Here is an 11993-nt window from a genome sequence, read left to right as displayed (position 1 = left end):
TCAGTAATTGCTTATCTTAGTGTGGCGAAGCCCAACGTGGCAAAAACTGCTCAAACAGAAACCATCGAAGTGGCGGTAGAAACAAACCGTCAAAGTTACTATTGGAATCGGCGTGTGTGGCTTATCGCTGTGTAAGTAGAAATACAGTCCTTTCGTACAAATAAAGCCCTACATAATTACTGTGTTTTAGTAACGTTCTATTTTGTAAAATGTAATGGATTTCATACAATCTTCTCTATCAAAACAAGTTCCAACGTGGAGGAAGTTAAATAGTCGAAACTTAATATTTGTAAATATATAATAATAATAATATTAAAACACAGGTGCCGTATAACCCACTTTTATGTTAGTAGAAAAAAAAATCTCATGATATCTGTGTTGATAAGTTTTCTCTAGTATGTCACCCAAAATAGTTTTTGAGTTTCTAAAATTAGAAATCATTGCCCTGCATGATGCACAGCCTTCATTCTTCCTGTGGGAGCTCACAAATTACTTTTGCTCCCTCCCCTCTCCCCAACAAGGATTTTTGAACTAAACTATTTACGAACGCTATAAACCTTGTCTGTATTTTATTACACATATGGATGTTTATTACACATATGGATGTTTATGGCTGTATAATACAAAATACCTTTTCTTTGATAGTAGTTCGTATATTTTACAATTTTCACAATTTTACATTTAAAAAACAGAAAAAAACGCTATATATACCCCATTTTGATCAATACGATATTGGAACTGTTGGTTTTTATCTTTGTATAGTAAATAATAAAATTAATATGTTTGTTAATTTACTTTCAATTGATTCAGTGTTTAATTTGTTAGGAGAGCGACGCGTTGCTAAGTGTCTGAAATTTGCATCAATATATAATATTAAGAGATGTACTAAAATCTACTCTCGAATAATCTTTTATATTAAAGTTGAGGGAATTTTTATCAATGTATTGATCTGACCTAAGGCTTGAGGCACTAGTATTGAATCACCCGTATGGTGAGTTGGTATGTGTTGGAGTTCATGTAGATAGTCTGTTTATTGTCATCAGACACGAATATTACCATCTCTACAACTAGAAATAGTTGAAACCGCATATCTTTCTGTACCATGAGTGTGCATTGGCTTCAAATGTTCTGTGGTTATTAGTATTATACAGGGGGGTCTGCACAATTAGACGTTAAATAACTGTAAAAAACAACAACAAAATACTGTTTACCAAATTTATAGTTTTAGCACGAAGAATATGTCCAATGATCACCCAGACGTTAAATGCGTAACCACAACTCTCGATGCTGACCAGAAACATTCGATTATTATTGCACTTTAAGAATATATTTATGAACGATTGAGGTGTTTCAATGCAAAATTTTGTTAGCTGCTGTATTTACAAACGCTTATTTGTTTATTTTAAAGGACTATTTGCAGTTAGTTGTCCCTAATTTTGAACTTATAAACTAAAGGCGGCTAGCAACAACACCAATCGACAAATTTTCGAGCTACTCTTGTGTGACCATGTAGTTAAATATGTGTGTTTGTGTTTTTTCGTATAGCAAAGCCACAAAGGGCTATCTGTTCAGCCCACCGAGGGGAAGTTAAATATGACCATGAATCTTATAGCACACCTACGACCTCAAAGGGCGGAGCGTGTTTTTGCAACAACGGGACGTGAACCACTTGACCGTGCCCGGCTAAATGTCTGAAATTTCTTGTTGTATTTAATTGAAACCTAAATTGTTAGTGGCTGGTAGTATATTCATTGTCCATACATCAGTTATTTTTTTCAAATTTATTTTTAATACTGCTATGATAATAAGACATGATGCACGTATTAGTATTATATTTCGATAGAGAGAGTCTGGCTCAAAAGTTAATTACATTTTCTTTCTAGTAACATTTTCGTTTCCACGGTACATCTTCATTTTTGTGACGTTTTTCAGCAGTTTCCGCAACTCAGACTAGAAATATTTTTATCTCCCCATTTTATAGAATTTTAAATATTGCTTTCCAGATGTTATATTTGGAAAAGGAAACTTATTAATTTTCTTTATCTTACTTCGTGGGTAACAACTTTTTTGACAAAAACTTACGTAGTATGCAGAAAAATGTTAGCGTATGAGGTGTGTAGATTTAGTTCAATTACATTGATGTGTCTTGTAGGAACACTTCTTGTAAAAACATTTCTTGTAGAAACACTTCTCTCCTCACTCACCCGTCATTTATAATGCTTTAGTTTAAAGGGATGTAAGGAAAAAGATATCGAACTTTTCTTTGCTTATCGATCCTTTGACAGCTATGGCTCTCTTGGTCTATATCTCTTAGCTAAACAGTCTATATCACTAATAATGCTCATTGTTTGTTTAACAGAACATGGCTCTTGCGTCCCTAACTTTATCGCTTATTTGTAGTTATGGATCAGTACATAACATGTCCATCATGGTTTTGTGTCACACTTTTTTCTCTTCTGTTTGTTTATCAAGGTTAAGTCATGCAGCAAGGTTTTTTAAAATAGGATCTTCTAGGAACTCTTATTAAACATAACCTACGTGTTATAAATGCTCTTAAGAAGTCTTGTGTTATTGAAACATTAAGAAATGATATATATATGTATATATATATATATTTCAAAACATGTGTTAAAATACTTTAGCTTTCCATCTTCGTTTCTTCGAAACTAAATGTCAAGGCTGTGTTATAGGCTTGAATAGCACAGTACCAAATGAGAGAGTACAGCCCGTTATAAAAGATACATGAATTATACTTTTAAACAATAACTTATGTTTATGTACAAAGATGTTATGGAACAAAATAAGGAAGTGTCATAGCTGTTAAATTTTTAGCTAATGATGTCTCTTTGTCTTCCTTTAAGCTAATACTACCTAAGCAAGGAAAACTCACACCATAACTCTTTTTAATTAGCGTTAAAGAGAATTACTGAAAACAGACAATATGTTGTAACTGAATAACAAAATCAATAGGTTCCTGTATATTATATACAATATATATATAATATATAAACCAGTTACTAACTTCACATTATATGCTATTGACATTAGGTAATGATTTAGGCGCAATCATTGACTTCCTTATATCAATAAAACTATACTCTTCAAAAAAAAAGAAACGCAAAAGGGATATTTTTGCTATTTTAAAGAGAAATATATGTAATAACGTTACAAGCTCAGAGTATGTGATGTTACACGTGTTAAGGCACTGATTGTCAAACCAAAATGACAATAAAAGTTGTGCACTTTGAAAACGGAGGAAAACATCGGATTTTTTGCCAAAACGCATGCGTGTCCAATAAATTTGTTTGAGAGATCTGCATGTTCTGCAAGTGTAACATGTGCAAAATCCCTATAAAAGTGACGGGTTTTCGGTTTCCATAGCTCAGGGTTAAGCCACCGACACGCAATACAGTTACGCCAAGACTGACTGAAGCACAACGCAACAACGCCATTGGTCGATTGGAAGCAGGCGAATCTCGATCAGATGTTGTCAGAGCTGTGAATGTCCACCCAAGTACCATCACAAGGCTATGGAATCGTCACCAACAACATGGATCAACTCGTGACCGTCCACGATCTGGCAGACCTCGTGTGACCACGCCCGCACAAGATCGCTACATCCGGTTACGTCATCTTCGGGATAGGACCACCACTGCGACGTCTACATTCTCAACCATACCAGGGCTGCGTAGGATTTCCGAGCAGACCGTACGCAATCGTCTACGAGATTATTAGGCCCCATGTGCAACCCATCATGGTGAACGTCAATGACGTTTTTCAACATGACAACGCCCGTCCTCACACAGCCCGAATCACCACTGTCTTCTTGAGACACCACAACATCAACGTTCTTCCCTGGCCCTCCAGATTACCAGATTTAAACCCCATCGAACATCTTTGGGACGAGATGGACCGACGTCTGCGACGGCGACAACCTCAACCGCAGACTCTACCTCAGCTTGCAGCAGCTTTGCAGGCTGAGTGGACAGCCATTCCACAGGACGTGATTCGTCATCTCATCGCTTCCATGCCAAGCAGTTATTGATGCTCACGGAGGGCATACTCGTTATTGACGTTGAGTGACGTTAAACTTCACCTAGTGAGCGTGGACTTCGCCTTTGCAGACTTTGGATGTTCAGCAGTGAATGTGCAAAGTTTCACACATGTCATACAGAACTATTTGGAATAAACTTGTTAACAATTTGTCTCATATTTTGCCTTTTGCGTTTTTTTTTTTTGAAGAGTATATTAAGTGATTTTACAAATATCAAGTTATTTGCGGCATGTGTGTACATAAGCATAACAATAATGGAAATTACAGGATTTTTGCTTATTGACACTTTACTGTCTCTATTAACACAGATCCCCCCCCCCTAAATCAAAAGCAAAGTAATACTTTGGGAAACAAGGTAAAGAATAAACAATTCAGGTAACTGTTATTTGGAGCTGTCGTATTTATATATACAACCCATATGACGGTACCGTATTTTTGTCGGGAGTTAGGAGCAGTCAAAGAAACGCGGGATTTCAGAGTAGCCACACCACTTTATACCAGCAGCGGTCACAAACACTCTAATTGATTATTAGTATTTCAGTGACTTAGCAGTAAAACTGAAGACTTATAACGCTAAAATCCTGGCTTCAATACCCATGGTAGGAACAATAGAGATGGCCCACCCATTGTTTAGCTTTATGCTTAACAACAAACAAACAAAGAAAGCAACTGCTAAAGCCTTTTTTCTTTCTCAAATGAAATTATGAAAGTTTGAGTTTGAAGCCTTTGTTCTTAATGTAGTGATCTAGTGAAAGGTTACGTCTACTGCTGTTCTTCACAGCACCAAACCTAGTTTTGAGTGTCGCGAAAGCATCTTTGAGCTTGATTGATGGATTTACCTCAATAAGAGCTGTCAAAATGTCCATTGTGATTGCATTCACAGCGGCTGCACAGGTTGTAAGTGGAACATCTCGGAACTTTGCACGTGCAGGTAATTGAGGGAACAATAGTGATTAATGACGAGTCGTCTGAGAGTAGCAAGGTTCTAGTTACAGTCAGCTGGGCTGTTAGCTATCTGCTGAAGATTTGTTTGGCTCTGTTCTGAGAAACAAATGCAACGACGGGCAAAGAAGAAAAAGGCTTATGTAGCAGCCCCTTTGTACACAATAAAAACAATCATTCACAAAGAGATTTCTATTAATGTTGTGGCCAGTCATAACTTTTCTACAATATGGAAATCGTAAAGTCAAAGTTGGACCGACGTCTGCGACGGCGACAACCTCAACCGCAGACTCTACCTCAGCTTGCAGCAGCTTTGCAGGCTGAGTGGACAGCCATTCCACAGGATGTGATTCGTCATCTAATCGCTTCCATTGGCTGGAGATGCCAAGCAGTTATTGATGCTCCCGATCCCTTCCACAGAAGCACCTCTGTTAATATAACTAATAATTTTTATGTGAACCTCAAACATTGAAAAAACCTTTTATCAGTTATAAACTTTATACCTGTTTATTTTTGTTTTCCGAATATCTTCCCAGAGACACAGCGGAAAGCCCCCCAGTGGCTCAGCGGTATGTCTGTGGCTTACATCGCTAAAAACCGGGTTGATACCCGTGGTGGGCAGAGCACAGATAGCCCATTGTGTAGCTTTGTGCTTAATTCAAAACACAGCGGAAAGTTTGAAATCTTACAATGATAGAAACCGAGTTTTGATACCAGTGATAGGCATAGCATATATATTCCTTTTTGTCGGTTTATGCTTAATAATAAATCCAAGAAATCCAACCAACAAAGTTTTCTGAATACACGAAGAAACTGAAGGAGCCACTAATTTGTTACTGAGCGTTATGCACCTTTCAGACAATCCAATGTTTTATTTATATATTATATTTATATATACAGATATATGAACAAGTTACGACTTCAATCACAAGCTCGTTCAGGTGCGTTTTTTCTCTTTGACAGTTTATGTTTTCTTGTATTACGTACATATTTCAATATAACTATTGATATGTATATTGAGTTTAGTCAAGCGTGTCTTTCAGTTCCAAACAATCTAGCTCTTTTTTTTTATTATTTCGCTAGCCGTCCCTAATTTAGAAGTGTAAGACTATAGGGAAGGCAGCTAGTCATCACTACCTACCGCCAACTCTTGAGCTACTATTTTACCACCGAATAGTGGGATTGGCCGTCACATTATAACGCCTTTACGGCTATAAAGTAAAGCATGTTTGGTGCGACGGGAATTCGAACCCGCGACCCTCAGATTACGAGTCGAACACCTTAACCCACCTGGCCATGACGAGCCATCTAGCTTTTAATGTATTGTATGAGCACACGTTTATTGTTCCTTTTGAAATTCTACTTTTAAAAGAATGTAAAAGAAAGAGTACATAATCTTACATTATTTAAAAGTTGCGGTTTAAACATCGAATTATTGGAGAACCAATGGGCCTAATAATTGTTGTATTCTCAAGATGGCTGGTATGGGTATTAAAACTTCAATCAGAATAAAGTACAGAACAACGTTTCGACCTTCATAAGTCGTCTTCATGTTAACAAAGAGTTTGTAACTGCATCACGAATTAAGAATTGTTATATAGATAACGCTTCACGTAATCCTTTGTCTCTCATTATCCAGCCCAACTGATGAGTTGAAGTATTGAATTAAAAGCCCATTGAGCAGTGAGAAACAAAAGATAACTCTAAAATGCTACGTTTTACATAATTTTTATTTCGATCCACTTTGAATGAATTAAGAGGAATGCGAAAGAAACTTCCATCAGCAATTAACTTGTTTTTATAACATTATTACGTTAGACATTCTTTTCGTAAAGTCCTTTGCAAGTGTCATAAAAGTGACGTGTACGCTCTGATATAGCGTGAGACAATGCTGGAAGAAACACAATATTTGACTTGAACAACCTGATGACTCACGTGTAACATATATGGCACTGTCAGTGTATCTGAGAATCTTAAAAACTTTAGAAATTTGATGCGTTTCAGTAGTTTTATTTTGTTCACTTTATGTTTATTTGTAGTTATAACTATTAAATCATAACATTTCTTAACAATATGCACAATAAAGTTTAGAAATAATCTATAACGGTGCTTTTGAACACCGAGAAAAAAGTACACACACCAGACTATCTAGGCAGTGTTAAACGAAGCGCAGATGTGACACGCAGCCTATAACACAAAGAGTGATACTTCCACAAGTACCATAACATACTGATATAAACTGATGCTATGTAATAATTTATGAGATGAAAGGCAGATTGCCAAAATGCCTTATCTAGAGTAAAGGTTACAGTTCATGCTTCTGGAAGATCTTGTTGTCGTAGCGATTGAGAAGACGATAGCAAGGAAGACAAGGTTATAATACAGAGGGTAGTTCCGTACTGTTCACATTCTAGGCAAATAATCAGTGTATGTCTTATGTTATTCTCCCCCTCCAAAAGAAAAACCCTAAATTGCAAAGCAAAGTTGTACATTTTTTAATCAGTCTGATTATGTGTTTATCAGACTGTTGTGTTTTATACAGGAAACGATTTATAGAAACGTATCTGAAAGGATACTGGATTAGTCGTGAAGTCTGTCACGAAAGGATTTCCTGCTTTGTCTGTAGAATGGAATATCAGCATCAAGCAGGTTGTAAATAGTTTCGTTTCAACTTCTTTTTTATTTTCGTTTTGTTAGTAACGATCAGTTTACGTTAGGAGTAAAGATATAAAGGTTGAATGTATATTATGTATACAAGTGTATGACAGCATCTCACACGTTTTCAACATATAGCCTAACAATGTTATGAGATGTCATTATGATTATTTTTTTACTGAGACTGTTAATATGTGAAAAATATAAGTTATTTTTCTGAATACTTAGCGGTTAACTATCATGTATAAATGAGAACGACAAATCAAATTACTATGTATTTGAATACATATTTCTTCTTCCTTGTTAATTATTCATTGAGGACATCAGACTTTTAACTACAGGTCATATTTATATCATGAAACTGGCAGTAACGTTGAGATAACCCGATCATTTCTTTTTTCACAATGTGTAGTGTAAGAATTCATCAGAAACAGAGACATGTTCATTATTGTTTATGATAGCTTAATTATCTTACTGCTTACTCTAACACTACCTCGTACTAACAAGTGTTATTTCATTATGTGACTCTACTGAGTCATGTCACCTAATAGCTTAAGTATCTTAATCTACACCAAAAAATTAGTCAAAGTAACTGGTGTCAAACATCTAGTTAGACTTCCAATGAAATTACTTCTGCGAGAAGGAAACCTAATGTATTAATATACAACTAACATTACTTTCGGCATTGAATAATATGTGTTAGTTGAGAAACAAAATAACCTGTCCCGATTTGAATAGGAATATTATTTTAATTCATTGTCGTTAAAATAAAGACATAATGTTCGGTTAACACCACCCGGAACTTTCCTTATGCCAACTTGGAGTGGAGCCACTTGAAATGGAGATTATATAAACATGTACAAGCGTGGTGTGGAGAGAAGCACGGTTGAACCTTTTCTGTAATCATCATGCTTGGGCGACAGAGAATAACACATGACGTAATAGCATCTTGCAGCTGTTTCTCAGGTAGTCTTCTGAAAAATAGATTGTTGGCTTATCAATACGTCAAATAGTAAGGTAGTTGTTCTGGTTTATGGCTTATTATGATGTACTCTTTATTAGGAAATAGAATTTCTTTTAACAAAAAGAATATCATAAAATATGCATATTATTGGACAACAGTATTCTACTGGTACATTGACTTAATATAAAACCTAATATTAAAAGTATCTCGAATCAGAAAAATGTAAAAACATCAGAACATTACTTAACATCAGAAAATAAACTCGTAAACCCTATTGCTTTTGAAATGTAGACAGAGTTTTTGTCATCAGAAGTAAATGACGAAAAACCTCTCATGAAGGAGTGTCTACTTTTCAAAAGTGTTCAGATTATTAGGTTTAGTTATTAAAATTAACATGTTTTGTTGTTGATCTTGCGATCTTTGGATTATAAAGTGATCTTATTACTTAACGGACGATTAGATTATTCATTTCTGATACTGCATTGTGTTAAAAATATAGTGTGGGAATATTAAGACGTCTTCTGCTATCTAATTTCTGTATGCGTGCTCAGTACTTAATTTGTATTAAGTTTATCGAATTCTGCATCTAATGGTGCATGGTACATGTCTCTCCTTCGCACTTTGAGGCTGTGTGTACGTTAAAAGGTGATATTGATTATAGTAGCCAAAAAGTCAGATGAAGATGGCGACTGTTATCTGTCTTTTCTTTAGTCTATCGTTTGAAAATAAGAAATTGTTAGAGCAGAAAATCCTTGTCTATGGTTAAAAATTGTTTATTTGATTCACCTCCCCCAAGAAAAAAGTATTGTTAACCCTAAAGTTCTCGACGGAGATACATAGCTTTTAGGGACAGTTGTTTACAGTTTATGAGTCACACAGAAAATCTAAACAAAATACCATTAATACTGAAATCAACTCCACTACTTGTTAGTGGATCCCCTTATGTAATTTATAGAGAAAAAGAGTAATTTCACTTATTCTCCGGTCTATTATAATAGACGAAAACATAAAAATTACTCGTCATAATACAATATGTGGACCCCACCGGTGGTAAAACAGTATGTAAACCAGTCTGTAACTAAAAGGTTAAAACCTGACACGACATCCAACAGTATAGTATAAACATATAACACATTACTGTGTAGTAGTTCTCTAACGTTAAATATATCATTAAGTAATTGTAGAACAGGTCATACCACTTCCTATCTAATCATATTTCCTCAGACAAGTATTTCTGAATAATGAAACTACTTAAGATAATCTGTAGATAAAAAACACACCTTTACACGCCATCAGGCATACTGAGGGTTAAACAGTAATCTATAAAACTGATATTCCATTCTTGGAAATACTTCCTGGATTTTACATTATACTATGTTTGATAATTATTATTACACAGTTTTGTCCGGCACAATAACTTATATTGTAACAATGACTCCAAAATCATTTTACTATGAGTTTTCTCTCTTACAGTTTTCTAGTGTAAGGGTACTTGTGTACACAGTTTAGACGGTGTTTTTCTTACAGTTTTCTAGTATAGGAGTTCTTGTGTACATAATTTAGGTTATATTTATTCATTAGTTTATGTTCCGTTTAAAGCACAGCGAAGATTTAGGGATGACGTAGAGGAATCAGTTCGAACCCCCTTCCCAGATACCGCTCCCATAGGAGTATCTATATCCATAGAGTATCTATTAGGTTTGATGACAATCGGCTTAGTAGTTTGCTAATTATAAGCAAAAATGACGAATTTTGTCGAATTATAGTTTATATAATATAAAAGTACTCGTGTTTCTTATTTACAGTTTCTTTTTTACTGTAAAAATAGTTGTATACACTGTTTCTGTCATTTTAATACAATTTATGACGTATTAAAATTAAACTTTTTACTGTCACGAGATTTTTCATTGAACAAATAAATAACGCTAAAAGTAATAAAGAGAAAGGATATTAAAGTAGAATATTTTTGCTTTTTTACCTATTTTGCAATGAAACTTGGACAGCACTATTTCTAAAACCAGAAGAATAATATTAAAATGTTTCATGGACATTTAGCTCTTGTTTGATTGGTAAATGTTATTTGGAAATAGTTTTATATTGTCATTTTAAATTATAACATTCTATTAGTTAAATGTACGCATTTAACAATACTATACAGACATTCTTTATAAAATGGCGTCTCTCAAAGCCACAAACACTTAATAGACATTTTGATTTCGGTATCTTTACAATTGTCTTTCTAAGTACCTTAAGGAGGAAGTCGTGATATTTGATATCTCCAAATTGAGAAAATGTGAATCACTTAAAATGGATAGTTACTATTGGATATGATGTGGTGAACATATATTATTTTCTAAAGTATTTTTTGATTCAGATAAGCATAAACAGGTCTTGTTTTATCCACTGCCCCGTGTAATGGATCTTTAATCACAATTTTATTTAAGTACAGTACTCTGGATAACTGCTTTTAGTTGTCATATTTTTATTCATTATCTACATAACTTACAAACAATATGAATTTCTCAAACAACTCTTTGTGTGATGATATATTTATTTCTTTGACAGTGAGATATGATCATGTACAATATTTTAAAGTACAAACACAACCAAACTGAAAACACATCCAATCAAAAAATTCGATTTTTGATACTCATTCCCTCTTGTTTCTAGAGGTAATTAACTTAATACAAATATAATGACGTTTCTGATGTCTTATTAATGTCAGGTTTTAATTACTTCATACTTAGTGCTTCCAGATTTTTTCTATTTTTGGGATTTTCTCTGTTTTCAATACTTTTATTTTTTTGAAGATTATTTCGTGTTGTTTTTCAGTTTCATGTTCATTTACGATTGACTTTTTTCATTATTCATGTTTCTTGTATCTGATTATTATCTCTCAACCTATTTCTTTTATATAGAAACATAATTTACTTATAAAACTTACTAATGGTAAATATTAAATATCCTGATATTTTTTACTTACTAATATTTTGTAAGTTGGCTTTACATGTCTAAATCACTTATCGCACTTTTTCCGTATTTTGGTTTAATTAATTATATTATATATGGAAACAATGTAGGTGGTTCTAACTCAGGGGTGTGCAACATTTTTCGTCGGTGGGCCATATAACCAACTTCATCAATCAAGCGGGGCCACTTAAAAAACAAGCTTATTTGTGTACATGCACAATAAATTAAAAAAAATTCTCAAAATGCAAGCAATAATATTTTATATTTTTGCATGAGTGATCATTTTAGTGCGACACTTGAAATTTAGAGTCCTTGCAGAGCTTGTCAATATCAGCTTTGACAGAAGTGGTTGCCACTCTTAACTGACTGGTCAAATGTTCATCAGTCAGCTGACTTCTACATTTGGTT

At 34.3% G+C, this 11993-nt stretch overlaps 1 protein-coding gene across 10 annotated transcripts in view; it reads left to right on the top strand.

Annotated features, from left to right (window-relative positions):
• LOC143232783 (diacylglycerol kinase beta-like) overlaps positions 1–11993 on the top strand; it is a 234384-nt gene that overhangs the window by 119849 nt on the left and 102542 nt on the right. The window contains exons 1-2 of one of the 10 annotated variants that reach the window (XM_076468630.1): positions 25–131; positions 7539–7645. The exons of 6 other annotated variants lie outside the window; for them this stretch is intronic. The gene's annotated coding sequence lies outside the window, so the exon portion shown is untranslated. Of the gene's footprint in view, positions 1–3; positions 132–7538; positions 7646–8543; positions 8669–11993 lie in introns of those variants that run through there. 3 more of the 10 variants (XM_076468627.1, XM_076468632.1, XM_076468633.1) reach the window with 3 other exon arrangements.

The sequence above is a fragment of the Tachypleus tridentatus genome, chromosome 11 (assembly GCF_004210375.1).
Source record: "Tachypleus tridentatus isolate NWPU-2018 chromosome 11, ASM421037v1, whole genome shotgun sequence".
NCBI lineage: Eukaryota > Metazoa > Arthropoda > Merostomata > Xiphosura > Limulidae > Tachypleus > Tachypleus tridentatus.
The sequence above is the reverse complement of the archived record's forward strand: the minus strand, read 5'-3'. Positions and strand labels throughout refer to the sequence as shown.